The sequence below is a fragment of the Heloderma suspectum genome, chromosome 2, assembly GCF_057233095.1.
Source record: "Heloderma suspectum isolate Gila_16-S chromosome 2, 16-S_ref, whole genome shotgun sequence".
Lineage (NCBI taxonomy): Eukaryota > Metazoa > Chordata > Lepidosauria > Squamata > Helodermatidae > Heloderma > Heloderma suspectum.
Window position 1 is genome coordinate 363,533,758 of NC_139459.1, and position 13,837 is coordinate 363,547,594.

The 13,837-nt window shown below is 46.8% G+C and overlaps 1 protein-coding gene across 2 annotated transcripts in view; it reads left to right on the top strand.

Annotated features, from left to right (window-relative positions):
* Positions 1-7,567: 7,567 nt before the first annotated feature.
* Positions 7,568-13,837, top strand: part of AGPAT1 (1-acylglycerol-3-phosphate O-acyltransferase 1) — a 40,417-nt gene continuing 34,147 nt past the window's right edge. The window contains exon 1 of one of the 2 annotated variants that reach the window (XM_084831081.1): positions 7,568-7,974. The gene's annotated coding sequence lies outside the window, so the exon portion shown is untranslated. The remainder of the gene's footprint in view (positions 7,975-13,837) is intronic. The other variant, XM_084831082.1, reaches the window with a different exon arrangement.

Sequence of the window (13,837 nt, forward strand, 5' to 3'; positions counted from 1 at the left end):
ACCTGCTGGCGCACAGCAACATAGGGTGGGGGTCATGAGAAGGCACTTTGCAAATGGCCCTCTCAAATCTGGAGCCAGCTCTGCTTTCATGTAATCTTTATCTAGTCTGTCTATCTTCTTTCTTTCTTTCTTTCTCCACTAACCACTCTTGGGTTGTAATTCTATACACGCACATTCATACAGTCATATTTACTTGAAAGTAAATCCCACTGGTTTCAATGGGACTTACTCATATGTAAGTGTACGAAGGTTTGCAATGTTACAGTCATAGTGCAAGTTTATGCAGAAGTCCTATGGAGTTCAAAGGGTCCCATGTAAGTGTGCATAGGATTGCAGCATTATTAAGCACTGAATAGGTAATCTTGTGTGAACCTCCCAGAGAGTTTTGGTTACTGGATAGTGGAGAAATGTAGTATAAATTTTTAAAAAATCTTATGTACATGCACAGCCTGATCCTGTGCAGAGAGCTGTGCCTAAATCCAGCTGTATCAATGCTAGTGGAAATGAAGCCTCTGACACTGATTGGCTGGGCAGGCATAGATTGGTCAGTTTCTCAGAGAACTAAACAATTTGCAGTCCAACTTTTGTAGGGGAAGGGAAAGTTATCAGTTTGGCTAGGATTAAAATCCCACATAGTGTCAGGCTGAAGACTGGAAAGAGGTAGTGGCTGCATATCCTAGTTTTCAGACAGCAGTCCTTTATTTGGAGGGCAGTCCTGTATTTGAAGAGATGTCCAGTCGAAGCAGAAGAGATCAAGAAAAGGTGGCAAGAATATAAGGAAGATCTGTATAGGAAGGATAACAATATCAGGGATAAATTTGACAGTGTGGTCAGTGAGTTAGAGCCAGACATCCTGAAGAGTGAGGTTGAATGGGCCTTAAGAAGCATTGCTAATAACAAGGCAGCAGGAGATGACAGTATCCCAGCTGAACTGTTTAAAATCTTGCAAGATGATGCTGTCAAGGTGATGCATGCCATATGCCAGCAAATTTGGAAAACACAAGAATGGCCACCGGATTGGAAAAAATCAACTTATATCCCCATACCAAAAAAGGGAAGCACCAAAGAATGTTCAAACTATCCATCAGTGGCACTTACTTCACATGCCAGTAAGGTAATGCTCAAGATCTTGCAAGGTAGACTCCAGCAATTCATGGAACGAGAATTGCCAGATGTACAAGCTGGGTTTAGAAAAGGCAGAGGAACTAGAGACCAAATTGCCAATATCCGCTGGATAATGGGGAAAGCCAGGGAGTTTCAGAAAAACGTCTATTTCTGTTTTATTGACTATTCTAAAGCCTTTGACTGTGTGGATCATAACAAATTGTGGCAAGTTTGTGGTGGTATGGGGAAATCAAGTCATCTTGTCTGCCTCCTGAGGAATCTGTATAATGACCAAGTAGCAATGGTAAGAACAGACCACAGAACAACGGACTGGTTTAAGATTGGGAAAGGAGTACAGCAGGTTGTATATTCTCCCCCTACCTATTCAACTTGTATGCAGAACACATCATGCAACATGCTGGGCTTCATGAATCCAAGGCTGGAGTTAAAATCTCTGGAAGAAACATTAACAATCTCAGATATCCAGATGATACCACTTTGATGTCTGAAAGTGAGGAGGAGTTGAGGAACCTCATGACAAAGGTGAAAGAAGGAAGTGCAAAAGCTGGGTTGCAGTTAAACCTCAAAAAAACCAAGATTATGGCAACCAACTTGATCGATAACTGGCAAATAGAGGGAGAAAACATGGAGGCAGTGACAGACTTTGTCTTTCTAGGAGCAAAGATTACTGCAGACGCTGACTGCAGCCAGGAAATCAGAAGATATTTACTTCTTGGAAGGAGAGCAATGACAAATCTTGATAAAATAGTGAAGAGCAGAGACATCACACTGACAGCAAAGGTCCGCATAGTTAAAGCAATGGTATTCCCCGTAGTAACCTATGGCTGCGAGAGCTGGACCATAAGGAAGGCTGAGAGAAGGAAGATAGATGCGTTTGAACTGTGGTGTTGGAGGAAAATTCTGAGAATGCCTTGGAATGCAAGAAGATCAAACCAGTCCATACTCCAGGAAATCAAGCCAGACTGCTCACTTGAGGGAATGATATTAAAGGCAAAACTGAAGTACTTTGGCCACATACTGAGAAGACAGGACACCCTGGAGAAGATGCTGATGCTAGGGGAAGTGGAAGGCAAAAGGAAGAGGGGCTGACCAAGGGCAAGATGGATGGATGATAGTGATGGACTCGACCTTGGGGGAGCTGGGGGTGGTGATGGCCAACAGGAAGCTCTGGTGTGGGCTGGTCCATGAAGTCACAAAGAGTCGGAAGCAACTGAACGAATAAACAACAACCAGTCCAAGTTCAGTTTAAAGATAAAGAACCATAAGAAGGGAGAAGAGCAGAGGCCTTGACGCTGGCCATCAACAGTTAGTACCTGGACAGCTACACTGAATGGGCACGCAAGTCACTGGGTCACAGTCTTCTCAACTATGATGACATGTACTGAAATTATAGTCATTACTTCTATATTTGCATTTATACATGCGAATTAGCACATGTACATTTTATATAAAACTGTCTCTTCTATCCTCTACTTTAGTGTTGGATTTTCGCTTTTTTTGGTAATATTAGTGGAAAGATCCAGATATGTGGAACCAAAGGGGCAGGCAACCAATTGGCAAGGATGCAGGAGTAGGGAATGGACTGAGAAAGAGAACCCCAAAGGAAGGGGTAGGTGGCTTCAGGAAAGGGCAGAGGGCCAGGGAATTAAGGCTAGAAGGGGCTAATCTGAGAGTGGGCTCTGAAGAAATGTTGCAGTGCTTATGGTCAAGTGGGTTATATGGTATGGAAGGGAGACAGGAATGCTAAGAACACTGCTGAAAAGACAAGGGGTTAACGGAAGTGGTTGCTAAGGCAAGAACAGCTTTCTTCAACCTAGTGCTCTCCAGATATTTTAGACTACTCCAGCATTACTGACCATTGGCCAAGCTGGCTGAGGCTGTGGGGAGATAAAGTCCAAAACATCTGGACAGCACCAAGTTGGGGGAGGCTGGTTTACCCACCCCACCCCACCCCACCCCCATGAACTGTGGCAGCAGCAGCAAAAAAAAAAGATGCTTTTTGCACTACGAAGTGCAAAAAGGGTCACATTTAGTGTTTCTATAAGCTAAATGTGACAATTTTCACATTCTGTAGCTGCTACGGAGCACTAAAAGGGGCAGATTTAGTTTCCAAACAAGCTAAATTTAACTCTTTAAGCAGTATGGAGCGGTTTGCCACCAATTTAAAAACAATTTTTTCCCAGGGTGCCCTGCTGAGTGCGACCCACGTGGGAGGGGTGTCCAGAGGGTGAAAGTCACCCCTGGACCTCCCACAGTTATGTAGTCCTGGTCTAGATAGACTACGGGTGCAATCCTATGCAGATAGGCAGCTGCCTCCGAACTCGGAGGTAACCACCTATCCAATGCAGGGCAAGAGAAGCACAGAGGGGATCATTTCCTCTGCGCTTCTCCTGCCCTGCATTTGCAGCTAGACAGCTGATTTTGGCTGTCTAGCTGCAGGAGGGCAGAGCGGGGGAGGAGGCTGCCAGACGACACATTGGATGTGTCATACAGGCATTTCTGCCCTCCCTGCCCCGTTTTGGCCGCTCCGTGCGCCTCTTGCAAGCGCAGAGCATGGGGCTGTTCCGGAAAGGGGGGAAGGTTGGTTCCCGGAAAACTAAGTATCCTATGGCCATCGAGCCACTGACTAGCAGCCCTAGGATTGCTCCCTAAGGCTAAATGACATATGTCATGGGAGACCTGTGATTAAGGGTACAATCCTATGCATGTTTTGGCAGAAAAAAGTCCTACAACTCCCAGCATGCTCCAGCCAGCTTTTTTCTGTCTAAACATGCACAGGATTGCGCTCTAAATCTCCTGACTTCACTGAGAGACATTGTTAACCCTTTTGCCCCACGTTATTTTCCCAGTCTCAGTCATCCTCCAAAGCTGCTAATAGACCTGTTGGGGGGGTGGGGGGTGAGGCAGAAGATAAAGGCACAATACAGGTCCTTGTCTATTATCCTTATCAGAGATAATAGTGGAGGGAGGGGGGCTGGGATTGGGAAAACACCTCTGCGGGAAAGAGTTAAACACTCCCTCCTCCTTCAGTGCTGCTGCCCAAGTTCAACTGCCCCATGCCTGAGGCTGGTTTGCTAGTGTGTATGTGTTTTAAAGTAGGTCCATCCAATTCACTGATTTCCCACATAAGAGAGGGAAATGCTGCCAGTTGCGACTTTCTACTGTGACTGCAGCATTATTTATTTATTTATTTATTTATTTGATTTATTAGCTGCCCATCTGGCTGGCTACCCAGCCACTCTAGGCAGCATACAATATAAACAACAACACAAAATACAACAAGTTGACATAATCAACTGAACATTGCTCTAAAAAACCCTAACCCACCCCAAATGAAGAAGCAGCATAAAGCAAGCGTATGCATGTGTGTGCTGGGAATCATGTGTGTAATTGGGGCTATAATCCCACCCCCCAACCTTCCCCAACCTCCCAATGTTTCTGACTACAATCCCCATCAGCCCTAGCCAGGATGGCCAATGGTCAAGGATAATGGAAGCTCTAGTGCCAAACACCTGGAGGGCATCAGGTTGGGAAAGCCTGCTGTATCCTTTACCTGTAACTAAGCTGCATTGAACTCAATGAGCCTTAACTTCTGAGTAGACATGCATAGGTGTGCCTGGTGATGTTTATTTAAAATATTTACCAAAAGTGGCCCACTAAGTGGCTTGCTTTCCACACTTGGCTCCACGCCAGCGAGCCAGGTTTCTTACCCATTTCAAGAGTGAGAGCAGGTTGAGATCATTTCTGGTTTCTCTTCAGATCATATTTAAAATATTTATATTCTAGCTTTCTACACACAACTGAAAGGCAGCTAACATAATAAATTAAAAATAGAATATAATAACTAATATATATGTACACACACACACACACACCCCAAGCATGTGTGTGTATGTGTATGTGCATTTTTATTTAGCTATATCACGCCATCCATGTAGAAAACCCCCAGCCGTTTACAAAAAATGGGAGGATAACATATGAACACAGGAAGAGCCCTGCTGGATCAGACCAAGGGTCCAACTTGTCCAGCATTCTGTTCACACAGTAGCCAACCAGCTGCCCCTATGGGAAACCCTCAGGTAGGACATGAGTGCAACAGCACCCTCCTGCCCATGTTCCCCAGCAACTGGTGTACATAGGCATACCACCTCCAATACTGGAGGTACCCTATACCCATCAGGACTTGTAGCTGTTGATAGCCGTATCCTCCATAAGGGATAGGTCCCTGAACTGAGGGGGTTTACAGTTCAGAAATATGCTCAAGAACAACAACAGACAAAAGGGAATAAAGCAGAGGTGAGGATAAACAGAGGAAGAATGATCCTATACCAATTGGGGTTTGAATTATTGTATACTTTACAGTGAATAAACAGCTTACGGTAAGGCAGCTAGCTTTCCCAACCTGTTGTTGTTTATTCGGTCAGTCGCTTCCGACTCTTCGTGACTTCATGGACCAGCCCACGCCAGAGCTTCCTGTCGGCTGTCGCCACCCCCAGCTCCCCCAAGGCCGAGTCCGTCACCTCCAGAATATCATCCATCCATCTTGCCCTTGGTCAGCCCCTCTTCCTTTTGCCTTCCACTTTCCCTAGCATCAGCATCTTCTCCAGGGTCTCCTGTCTTCTCATTATGTGGCATCATTGAGGTGCTCAAGCTCCAGCACCACGACAAGATAACGATCTCCTTTGCTGGAGTTTCCCAATCTGATGCTCCCCCAGTGTGTTGGGCTACAACTCCATCATCCCTGCTAGCTGGGGATGATAGGAGTTTTAGTTCAAAACATCTGGAAGGCACTTGGTGAAGGCTGTTGTAAGATACTGGGACATCTCTGTATTTTATATCCATTTAATCCAGCTGGGATCATCAGCATTCAAATGTGAAATGCCAATGTTTTCCGGACTTTCACCATTAAAGGTATATAACAATTCGTGTTCCAATCTTATGCCTGTTTACTTGGGAGTAGGCTCCATAAGGGCCGCGGTGGCTTAGTGGTTAAGACGCTGAACTGCAGACTGGAAGGTTGGCAGGTCAGCAGTTTGAGACCCGGGTGCTGCGTGACGGAGTGAGCTCCCGTCTTCAGTCCCTGCTCCTGCCAACCTAGCAGTTCGAAAGCAAGAAATTGCAAGTAGATAAATAGGCACCGCCTTGGCGGGAAAGGTAACAGCGTTCCGTGCACCTTGGTGTTCAGTCATGCCGGCCACATGACCACGGAAGCGTCTTCGGACAGCGCTGGCTCTTCGGCTTAGAAACGGGGATGAGCACCGCACCCTAGAGTCCGACACGACTGGTTGGGGACACCTTTCACCTTTTCAGGCTCCATTGAACTCCTTGGGAATTACTGCAGAGTAAACACACATCTGTTTGTGGGTGCAGCTTGACAGAGGAGGCACTTTCCTAGCAAGCCTCTGTTCAGCTTTGGCTGCCATCCTAAACACACATTTACTGGGGGGTGGAGGGACAAGGAAAAGTCTCTTACCACCACATTTTATTAGGGCATGAACTTCCGTGTTCACACTGGGTAGAATCGAACTAAAGTCCTACTTAGAGTAGACCCATTTAAATTATTATTATTTATTATATTTCTATACTGCCTCATAGCCGAAGCTCTCTGAGCGGTTTACAAAAGTTAAAACATTAAAATACAATATGCAACGTTTAAAAAGCATTTACATAAACTTATGGACAATATATATAACAACATATAACTAAAAACAACTTTAAGGGACTTAAGTTAGCATTTCAATGGGTCTACTCTAAGTAGGACTTCAGTTCGAGTCTATCCACTGTCTATCAGATGCACCAAGGACTCAAAAGGATCGTGTTCTTTGGGCGCAACCCTGGCTGTGGGCGAAGTCCAACGTAAGGCTGACTTAGATCAGACCCACTGAAATGAATGGGACTTAAGTCAGCCACGACTAGAGTAAGCTCACTGAAATGAATGGGACTTAAATTAGTCATGACTAACTCCGGTCCCATTCATGTGCACTCTAAGTAGGACTCCTGTTGGATTTTACCCTGTGTGTAAGCACACTTACCTGGCAGTAAGCCTCCTCCAGCTCAGTGAGGACGAGGGCTTACTCCCGAGTAGACACGCACCCCTGCCGCGCGGTTTCTTCCTGTCCGCCGCTCCGTGTGTCCAAAACCCCACATCCACACGTACGCACAACCACAACGACGCGGTCGCTTGTTTGTTTATTGTATTCTTTTTCCCAACAGAGGGGGACCAAAACACACACCAGCATCCGAAGGATGGAGGGATGGATGGCAGGAATGAATGAATGAATGAATGAACGGCAGCAAAGCAGCGGCGGATGGAGGAGGAAGAGGAGGAGCGGCGACAAGCAAGAATGCGCGAGAAGCAGCAGCAGAGGCGGCGGGGCGGTGGTAGCGAGTGAGCAGAGTGGTCACCGGGTGGGGTGGGGAGGGGAGGGGAGCGAGAGAGAGAGAGAGGGAAAAAAGAGGGAGGGAGCAGCCCGGCTGCCATTGGCGGCCGGGGCTGCCCATCAGCTGCCCCCCCACTTCCTGCCTCTCTCCCCCAACCCCCGAGGAAGTGGCCCGCGCCGGTAGAGGCATCAGTAGCCAGCCAAGCTCGAGCATCCGTTTTCTGACCCTCCTCCTCTTCCTCTTCTTCTCCCCTCGCCTTCCAACCAGCCCCCCCCCGTCTTTTCCTCCTTTCCTTTCCCTTCCTTTTTTTTTTTTTTTGCAGCGCATCCCTGAAGCAGCAGCAGCTGCACCACCACCACCTCCTCCACCATCATGGCCTGGTCCTGGAGGCCCAGGGGGTAGCCGGGCAGGGGCCTTTAGGAGCCCCCCCCGCCCCACTCCCCCAGGAAGGGGGCCCCACGCAGCCAGGTAAGGTGATGGGCCGTCGTGGGAATGTATCCACCTTAAAGGGGGGGTTGCTTTTGGGGGGAGGAGGGGAGGAGGAGGAGAGGGGGGCCCTAGGAGGTTTAATTTGCGGGGGGGAGGGATGACTTGTAGGGTGTCTGGGGTGGGAGGTGTAAGTTGGGGCTGGGTTTCAGCGGTGCAGTTAGGTTCTATTTTTGGCTCTGGACGGAATGGCCCTGGAGGGGCTCAACCTCTTCGGATGGGAATGTGCGTTACTTCGCCTACTTCTAATGGGCTGAGCCAGCCCCGCTGTCTTTGGAGGAGCCCCCCACCCCTCCCTGCTCATGTTGCTGAGAGGGCCCTGGACGTCTGTCCCAGAGACCTACCACGACGGCGCCACTGCTGGGTGTTGTTGTAAGCGGGCGAGGGATGAGAGGCCGGGAGGTAGAAGGGGGGGTGGGGATGTTACCATGATGGGGGGAAGCGAGGAGTTAAAAAAAATACTGGGAGGGAGACGAGAGGCCCTGGGAAGGATACTTGGGGGGAATTAGGGGTGCCTGTGATGGGAGGGGCTGGATTGGTACAACGTGGGGTGCGTGTGGTGGAAGACAGCTGCGAGGTGCAACTGGGAGGAAGGAGGAGGGCCTTGGAGTGGTCAGGGCCTAGAAAGGAGAAGTGTGTGTGTGTGGGGGGGGGATATGGAGTGCCTGTGAGGGAAAATAAAAATTGGGGGTGATTCTCAGTGGGGAACAGCTTGGAGGTATAGCTTGTGTTCATAGGGGAAAGCAGGGTTTGGGGTGGCTCCTGAGAGGAGGTTTTTCATTACCTAGGATGGGAGTTAGAATATGTGGGGAGGGGAAGAGAGGTGGGGGAAGTATAATTGCGGGTAGGGAGGGAAGGGAATTGGGGCTGCTATAACTGGGAATTGGAGAACTGAGGGAGTTGCAATATGGGAGAGCACCCTGGGGTACTTGTGATGGTTGAAAATTGGAAGGTATGATTTAATGGGTGTGTTCAGAGGAGAAGGAGGGAGGGTTTTAGGGAATCTGGGATGGCACTTGGATATAATACAGAGCAAGAGGTGAGGGGATGTAAAGGAATGAAGGAAGGGATGTTTGACATATTGTTTCCAGCAAGTTCTTTTGGGAGAAAGGCTTGGGATAGGAGGACCTTGCGGGCCTTTAATTTTGAAGGTTTTTTGTGGGGAAGATGAGGTTTGAATAGAGGTGCTTGAGTCAAGGCAGTTGTGTAGTGGTGTGAGTGTGTGTAGAGGTGCTCAGGGCTAATTTTTAAAACTGCTGTAGAAAGTAGGACTTTGGTTTTGCTTTGATCTCTGTTTTAATGATGGGGAGGGGCTGTAGCTTAGTGGTCGAGCACCTGCTTTGCAGGCAGAAGGTCTCCGGTTCGATCCCTGTCTTCTCTAGGTAGGGATAGGAAAGAACCCTGTCTGAAACCCTGCAGAACCACTGTCAGTCAGTGTCGGCAATACTGGACTGGGTGGATCAGGGGTTTGACTCAGAGGGTCTGTTCGCACATCAGGACAAGCCACTGTGGGTTAATTAACCCTCCAGTCGCCATTTTGAATATACAAGATGGGCTCACACATGCCCCATGGGTTGTTCTAGGGTTATCTTGCATCAACCACAATGCCCAGATTCACATGACACGACAAGCCATGGTGCCCCCCAGTTGTGGCTTGCATATTCAAAATGGTGGCCAGTATGTGCTGCCAGCCACTGTGATTGCAGTGATCATGCACATCTGATCAGAATAAGGCATATGTTCCTATGATGCCACTGTGCTGGGGATTTAAAAGCAACAAAGTGCAAAGGGTTGCACCTGCAGCAGTCTTGTGAGGCAGGCACATATAAATCCCATTTTACAGATGATGAAACTGAGACTGAACTGCCATGGCTGAACAGGGACTTCTGTCCAGAGCTCTTGGATTTAGCCCCCCTCGCTCTGACATGGAGTATTTGAAAAGGGAATAGTGAGAGGGGGGCTTATACGGGATTTGATGGTTCTTATGTTTGTAAATCCCTGTGAAGGGTGGGGTCTTGGAGAACCAGTGTGGTATAGTGGTGAGAGTGCTGGACTGGGAGCAGAGAGATCGGGGTTCTAGTCCCCACTCTGCCATGGAAGCTCCCTGGGTGACTTTGGGCCAGTCACAGACACTCAGCCCACCCACCTCACAGAGTTGTTGTTGTGAGGATAAAATGGAGAGGAGGAGGTGGATAATGTAACTCACCTTGGGTTCCTTGCAAGAGGAAAAAAGGCGGGATATGAATGCAATAAATAAATAAATAATATAATTTCTAGGATTCTGAAGTGAAAGAATCATGTAATATACTCTTTTCCATCTTGGTATCTTTGGCAAAATCCAGCCAGGGTGGGGGAGGAACTCCTGGTAGACAAGGGTTAGGCAAACTTTTTTGGCCGTGGACACTCTTGTCAATTTGAGAAGCTGGCATCACTACAAAATGGCTGCCATGGGAAGCATGGCAAAGGACAACTAACCTGCTCAAAAGACTTGAGTACAAGGCAGAGGTAGGGTCTGAGCCCCAACACACTAAATAACTCCTTTGAACCCACATTTTTCAGCACCAACAGAAACCTATTTCATGGGAAAATATGTTAATAAAAAAAAGTGGGTAGGGCACCTTAGTGGGTGCCAAGAAAGGCGTCCAGGGGAGCATTTGGGTAGACAATTTGGTCTGGCTGCAGTGGAAGGATGGGGAGAAAGTGCAAACAATATTCACCATTTGTATACCGCTTTTTAAAGTGTTCAACGTGCTTTGCATACACTATTTCAGCCATTCTTAGAACAACCGAGTAAGGTAGGTAAGTATTGCTGTCCCTGTATCGCAGATGTGAGACTGAGGGTGAAAGCTAGCAACTTTGTGACAAGAGGCTGAATTTGAACTGGAGGCTTGAACTGGAGTTTACAGCTCAGCACAATGGTTAATTAAGATGGGAGATGACTTTGAGAGATCACTTGAATGGAGAATGAGGAGGAGTATGGGAGGAAGTGACTGTTTAGATAGGTGATATTGTAGGAGGCAAAAACTGGGCAGATTACTAGTAATAGGAAGGAATACCTGGGCGCTAGAGGTCTTTGCGTATTGTTTGGTATGTAGATGTGTTTGCACAGGGTGATGTGAACGGCTTCTCTGGGATATATAAAAAGGTTGGGTGAAAGGAAAAAACTGCAGAGAGAGGGCTTTCAAATTATTATTACAGGATTTATTATTACTGTATTTATATCCCACCTTTTTTCCTCTTTTAAAGAACCCAATGTGGCTTATATGGTTCTCCTCCTCTCCATTTTTATCCTCATGACAACCCTGTGAGGTAGCTTATGCTGGAAGTCAGTGACTGGCCCAAAGTCACCCAGGGAGCTTCATGGCCGAATGGGGACTAGAGCTTGGATCTCCCGAGTCCCAGTCTGACACTTTAACCACTATATCATACTGGATAGATTTATATTAGTTGTGGATAAGTGACTTCTCTCCCCTATCCCCCCCCCGACCCCCCTCCCCATCTTCGGGAGCGGTAGAAGATGATCAGTGTGCTGTAGATTACTGCACTTAGGACAAAACCCTTTTTACAAGATCCCGGTTAAGAAGAACCATGCTGGATCAGACCAAAGGTCCATCTACTCCAGCATTCTGTTCACACAGTGGCCAACCCACAAGCAGGATATGAGTGCAACAGCACCCCCCTGCCCATGTTCCCCAGCAAGTTGCCTCTGATACTGGAGGTAGCATATAGCCATCAGGACTAGTGGCTACTGATAGCCTTATCCTTGATAGATCGGTCTAATCCCCTTTTAAAGCCATCCAAATTGGTGGTTATCACTACATCTTGTGGTACTGAATCCCATAGTTTAACCACACCCTATGTGAAGGAGCCCTTCCATTCGTCTGTCCCGAATCTCCCACCATTCAGCTCCATGGGTTTCATTTTCATTTCATTTATTACATTTCTATACTGCCCAATAGCCAAAGCTCTCTGGACGGTTGACAAAGTCTTGACCCTCTAGTATTATGAGAGAGGGAGAAAAATGTCTCCGTACCCACATTCTCCATGCATAATTTTATACATGTTCCCCTCACCCTCTACTGCCCTTACCTGCCATTTTTCTAAGCTAAGAAGCCCCAAATGTTGTGACCTTTGGTCATAGGAGTTTTGCTCCAGCACCTTGATCATCTTGGTTTCCAGAGAAAAAATATCAAGATAGTTTAGATGAATATTCCAAAAAGTTCAAAGAACTGTTTTTCCCTCTGACCAACTGTGTGGATAGGATAGCAAGCTTACTTATAGAAGCCTTCTTATTATTTAGTTATTTACGTTACTTTTATACTGCTTAATATCCTAAACTCTCTGAGTGGTTCACAATATGTTATGTAATATATACACACACAGCATAAAGCCAATATAAAAACTTGAAAGAACAATAAATACTTTAAAACAAAGGAAGACAAAACAGAACAGTGTCATAATCCATCACAAGTCGGGGAAAACCTGTGTAAACAAATGTCTTCAAAGGTGTTTAAAGCTCAACACACTTTCTGCTTCTTGAACAAAGTATGGGAGAGTGTTCCAGAGTGTGGGTGCCACCACTGAGAAGGCCTGCTTATGTATTGTTACTCGGTGACACTTTATTGGTTGTGGAAAGACCAATAAGGCTTCCTTGGAAGATTTCAGGTGTCAACTGGGTATATAGCAGAAGGTAGTCAGCTAGGTATGAATGACAAGGCTCAAGAAGACAGCCGCTGCCATAACTGGAGTATTTGGTATGTGCCCATATCTTCCACCCCCCCCACCCCCCCGCTGGTTTTGTTCTGCCCAAGAGTTCAGCTTAAGCCATATATAATCTTAAAGGGTGTGCTAAAGATAATTAAAATTTTATTTTAATGTGGTTTAGTTTAACATCTAAGAGATATACTGCAGTTAAAAACAAGGCTGCTTTATAACCATCTTTTAAGTGCTAGCCTGTTAGGCGTAGGTGATAAGGAATGGCATGCGGGCAAGTGAGTGGGCTGGCAGAGAAGGAATGGAGTGCTTGGCCCTTCCTCTGCACCCTGCATAGAAGCCAAGTAGGCTGCTGCCAGAGGAGGGAAGTCCCCTCGTTTCTGCCCAGTCTAGAAAGGACAGAGTACTGTGTTAGGCATACGTAGGAAAGAAATCAAAAATAAAATGCCAATATCATACTACTCTTATACAAATCTATGGTGTGACCACAGTAAGAGTACTGTGTACAGTTCTGGGCACTGCATCTAAAAAAGGATATTGTAGAGTGTGAAACAGTGCAGAAAAGGGGCAGACCCAAATGACCTGGAGCAACTCCCCTAGGAGGAAAGGTTAACAGTGTCTGGGGCTGTTTAGCTTAGAGAAGAAGCAAGTAAAGGGAGACATAATAGAGATGTATAGGATTATGCATGGTGTTGGACAAAGTGGGTAGGGAGACATTTTTCTCCCTCTCCCATAATTCTAGAACCCAAAGAGGTCATCACATGAAGCTGATTGGTTGGAGATTTGGGACAAATAAAAAGGACTTCTTCATGCAGTGCATAGTTAAACCATGGAATTCACTACCACAAGAGGTAGTGATAGCCACTAATTAGGATGGCTTTAAAAGGGAATTAGAATAATTCCTGGAGGATAAAGCTGTCAATGACTACTAGTCCTGATAGCTATATGCTACCTCCAGTATCAGAGACAGTATACCTAGATACTCCTAGGTATACTGTAGACAGTATACCTAGATACTCCTAGAGCGGGTGCTGCCTGGACAATGCAGCCCTGTCTTCCTATCTGCTCTTCTGCGCTCCACGAGTGCCTGGGGCCATGGCGTTTCCCATTCTTGTGGTTTTGCTTCTGCTCG